The sequence below is a fragment of the Athene noctua genome, unplaced genomic scaffold (genome assembly GCF_965140245.1).
Source record: "Athene noctua unplaced genomic scaffold, bAthNoc1.hap1.1 HAP1_HAP1_scaffold_151, whole genome shotgun sequence".
Taxonomy (NCBI): Eukaryota; Metazoa; Chordata; class Aves; order Strigiformes; family Strigidae; genus Athene; species Athene noctua.
Window position 1 is genome coordinate 1 of NW_027437623.1, and position 5,000 is coordinate 5,000.

Below are 5,000 nucleotides of genomic sequence, written 5' to 3' on the forward strand. Positions count from 1 at the left end.
GGGGGCCCTTTCCGACGCGACCCCAAGTGCCTCATCGATCAGCGAAGGCCACAACGGCCACGGGTCCTGGGACAGCGACAGCCACCGCGCGCCTGCCCTCGGCCACCCGCAAGCGGGCGGGCGGACGACGCGGGGCTCTGCGTGCGAGCGAGCAGGGGCGACATCCGTGACAGGTGCTCCGGCGGCTTCAACACCGGCAGAGCCGGCTCGCCGCGAAGCCTGTCCGACGTGCCCGAGGCCAGCCTCAGTAGGCTACGCCTCCGTACCGGTACCAGTCGAGGGGGTGGGGGACCGGGTGCGCGGGATGTGCCCCGCCACCGCCGCCACCCACCCGCCACGCACAAGGATTCCCTTCAGCCGACTCGGCTGGACCGGGGTAAAGCCGCGACAGGCTCGACTCCGCCGGTCTTCCAGCGTTCAAGTGCCGGCGGCCGCCGCCGGCCACCGGCCTTTGCCCAACAAACGCAGGGAACAGGTTACCCCGGAGGGAAAAAGCCAGGTGTGGAACAGCTCAGGCGGGGGGCCGGGGGAAAGCCGCTGAAGGCTCAGGACACCCCGCCGGCCATCTGCATCCGGCTGCCGGACACCACCACCGGCCAAAAACAAAAAAACGTGCTGTACCCGCATCGCGGGCTCCGGCTTAGGGCCAGAGAGCAAAGGAACCGAGGCGCCGACCAACCTCGCTCACAGCACCGTGCAGACCTCCCCTTCACTGAGCCCGGCTGGTACAAACCAGGGACGCCAGGAGCAGACCGGACACCGCAGGCCGCCCCACGTATGGCATCTGCACCAGGAAAAAAAGAAAGCGGAAAAGAGGACCGAGGCGCCGCCGCCTCGCCTTACCATCATCCGGCTTCTCAGGGGACCAGAGTGGTGGGGGGGGGGGTAGCCGCTGAAGGCTCGAGACACCCCACCACGGCCATCTGCACCCGGCTGCCAGCCAACACCGGCGGCCAAAAACGTACCGTGCTGTGCCCATGTCACGGGCTCCGGCTTAGGGCCGAGAGAGCAAAGGACCCGAGGAGTCGACTAGCCTTCGCTCACAGCACCGTGCAGACCTCCCTTCACCGAGCCCGGCCGGTAGAAACCAGGGACGCCGAGAGCCGGCCGGACACCACAGGCCGCCCCGCACGTATGGCATACGATACCGGCAACGAAAGGAGTAAACCAAGAACCAGGGAGGCGCCGCCGCCTCTCGCCTTACCATCGTCGGGCTCTCGGGGGGCCGGGGGGGGGGCCACCCACCGGTGGCTCGAGACACACCCCCCCCGGGCCGTCTGCATCCAGCTGCCGGCCACCGCGACCAGCCAAAACCGTGGCGTGCCCATGCCACGGGCTCCGGCTTAAGGCCGGCAAACAAAGGGAGCAGGTGCCGCCGCCGCCACCTCTCCTCCCATCCCCAAGGCCCCCTCAAGGAGCTGGGCAACAGCCCCCGACGGGCTGGAACCGTACGGAGCACCGCTGTGTCAACACACATACCGGCGCTCCCCCCCTCCGCCATCATCGGGCTCTCGGGGGACCGGGGGGGGACGGGGGTAACCACCCACGGTAGTCTCACAGCTCGGCTCCCCCCCCCCAGTATCCAGCGTTCAAGTGCCGCCAGCCGCCTCCGGCCACCGGTCTTCGGCCTCTCCCGTGCACCTCTGCCCGTCCTTTTCTCACCACTCGGCAGCGACCGCCCCAACGCCGCCCGGCTTCGTGCCGTTCGGCATCTCTCTGGGTGCTCTCGGTTCCGTGCACGCTCGCCTGACAGAGCACCGGCTTGAGAACCGTGCCCAATTCCCCGGGGGAAACCACCGTCTGCGGCCGCCCAGCATTCCACTTGGCCGGCTAAGCCGCGTGCCCTCGCTCGGTGGCGCTTGTCTGGAGCAGAGACGCCTCGTGCCCCTATATAAGGAGAATATGGGTCCGCGCCGGAAAGGGGCGCTTAAAGGCAGTGTCTGCCTGCCAGCGGGGGAGGCGCTGCAGAGACGCCGCCTCTTACGATGACCTAACTGGAGGCAGCGCGAAACAGCGACCCCTTGGAGGAACTGCCGGAGCCAACAGGTCTGCCCGCGCTCTAAGTCCCGACGGAGCCGGGTAGACCTGGCAGCCCTTTCTACGGACGCTGAGCCGGCCGCCGGCAACGTGGAGCCGGGTACACCTAGCGGCCACCGCCGGTCGCCTCGGAGGTGGGTAGACCTGACGGCCGCCTCACGCCCCGGAGGCGGGTAGACCTGACGGCCGCCTCACGCCCCGGAAGCGGGTAGACCTGACGGCCGCCACACGCCGCGGAGGCGGGTAGACCTGACGGCCGCCACACGCCCCGGAGGCGGGTAGACCTGACGGCCGCCTCACGCCCCGGAAGCGGGTAGACCTGACGGCCGCCTCACGCCCCGGAGGCGGGTAGACCTGACGGCCGCCTCACGCCCCGGAAGCGGGTAGACCTGACGGCCGCCTCACGCCCCGGAGGCGGGTAGACCTGACGGCCGCCTCACGCCCCGGAGGCGGGTAGACCTGACGGCCGCCTCACGCCGCGGAAGCGGGTAGACCTGACGGCCGCCTCACGCCCCGGAGGCGGGTAGACCTGACGGCCGCCTCACGCCCCGGAGGCGGGTAGACCTGACGGCCGCGTCGCGCCCCGGAGGCGGGTAGACCTGACGGCCGCCTCACGCCCCGGAGGCGGGTAGACCTGACGGCCGCCACACGCCCCGGAGGCGGGTAGACCTGACGGCCGCCTCACGCCCCGGAGGCGGGTAGACCTGACGGCCGCCTCACGCCCCGGAGGCGGGTAGACCTGACGGCCGCCTCACGCCGCGGAGGCGGGTAGACCTGACGGCCGCCTCACGCCCCGGAGGCGGGTAGACCTGACGGCCGCCACACGCCCCGGAGGCGGGTAGACCTGACGGCCGCCACACGCCCCGGAGGCGGGTAGACCTGACGGCCGCCTCACGCCCCGGAGGCGGGTAGACCTGACGGCCGCCACACGCCCCGGAGGCGGGTAGACCTGACGGCCGCCACACGCCGCGGAGGCGGGTAGACCTGACGGCCGCCTCACGCCGCGGAGGCGGGTAGACCTGACGGCCGCCTCACGCCCCGGAGGCGGGCAGACCTGTCGGCCGCTTCACGCCCCGGAGGCGGGTAGACCTGGCGGCCGCGTCGTGCGAGACATTTTTGTTTCGATAGATGCCAATGAAATCCGAAAAAAAATAAATGAAAAGGGAAATTTTTTTTCTTAACGCACCCCCGCACCCCCGCGCCCCGCCGCGCTCTCATGTGCACGCAGCACCAGCCCCCCCACCCCCCCGCCCCGACCCGTTGGCTGCCATGCAGTCGCTGGCATCATTCGCTGCCCGCCCCCTCGGCCGCCAGTCAGCCCCTCTGCGCCGCGCCACTCCGCGCCGCACGGCGCCGCCCGCCACTCCCCCCCCCCGCTTCCCGCGGCTGCCAGGGGACCCGGCAGAAGCGGCGACGTTCCCCGCACCTCACCCCCAACGGAGACGCCCGTCTCGCTGGAGCGAGTTCGCATCGGGAACCGGGCGCTTTTCGCCGGGTCGGGGTCCCGGCGCTGCCGGGCGGTCCTCGGCTTCAGCTTTTGGTTTCGCAGCGTGGGTTTAGCTTTAGTCTCGGGGGAGGGGGGGTGGGGGGGGGGGTGGGGGTGCGTGTGTGTGTTTTTATTTTGTTTCTTTCCCCCCGCCTTTCGCTGTGCCGCAGAGGCGTGGGCACCGGGCGCCCTTCACCGGGTCCGGGTCCGGGTCCGGGTCCGGGTCCGGGTCCCGGCGTTGCCAGGCGCTCGCTGGCATTCGCGTTTAGGTTTTTTTCGACGGGGTTGGGGTGGGGGGGTGGGAAGGGGGCTCCCGGGCTTTATGTGTGGGAATAGGGGGTGTGGGGGTGTGTGCGCGCGTGTGTGTGTGTGTGTGTGTGTTGTTCGGATTGTTGTTTTGTTGTTTGTTCCCCCCCCCCCCCCCCCCCCGCCGCGACACACACGAGCTCGGACACACACGCAGAGACACAGAGAGAGAGAGAGAGAGAGAGAGAGAGAGAGAGCGCGCGCGCGCGAGAGAGAGACACAGGCGCGCACACACACACACGCACACACAGACACAGACACACACACACACACACACGCACGCACGCACGCGCACACACACAGACACCCCCAGCCCCCCACCCCCCCCAGCCCCCCGACCCCCACCGTCGCCCGCGCGCCCGAAGAGCCGTTGGTCCCCGCCCCACCGCTGCAACTCCGGAGCTGCAGGGCGGTGGGTGCGGCCGCCAACCGACCGCAGCCTCCTCGGCGCCGCGGAGCACTACGGCTGGGGGGTGGGGGATCGGGGGCGGTTTCTGTTACACCACCACCACCACCACCACCACCCGCCCTCGCTGCTCTCCCTCCCACCCCTTCGGCGTTCGTTTGGCTTTCAACCCGCGGCGGGAACGGAGCAGGCGGGCAGGAGGGCGGGCGGCCGAGCGACCGACTGAGGAAGGCGGGGAGCCGGGCCGCGGGCACGGCGCGGCAGGGACTCGGCAGCTGCGGGGGCTCAGCGTCCAAAACACGCGCCACCCATCATCGCCGCCGCCGGCGGGAGGCCCCTCCGGGCCCCCCGGCACGGAGGCGGCGGCGGCGACGCCGCTGGGTCCTAAGGTCTCCCGCCTTCCTTCCCTGGAGCGGCCAATGTGCTGCTGCTGGTGGAAAGCGGGCCGGAGGTAGGGGGCGGCCGGTCTCCTCGCGAACCCCGGGGGTGGCAGGGGGCGGCCGGTGTCACGGTGGACCTGGTGGCGGGAGGGGTGGGGGTTGGGGGGGGGTCGGCAGGGGGGTCGACAGAGCTCGTTGCGGCGGTGGGGGGGCGGGGGGGGGGGGGGGGGTGGTGGGGGGGTGGTGTTGGTGGGGAGCGGTTTCTGTTGTTACACACACACCCCCGCCCCGTCGCTGCTCTCCCTCCCACCCCTTCGGCGTTCGTTTGGCTTTCAACCCGGGGCGGGAACGGAGCAGGCGGGCAGGAGGGCGGGCGGCCGAGCGA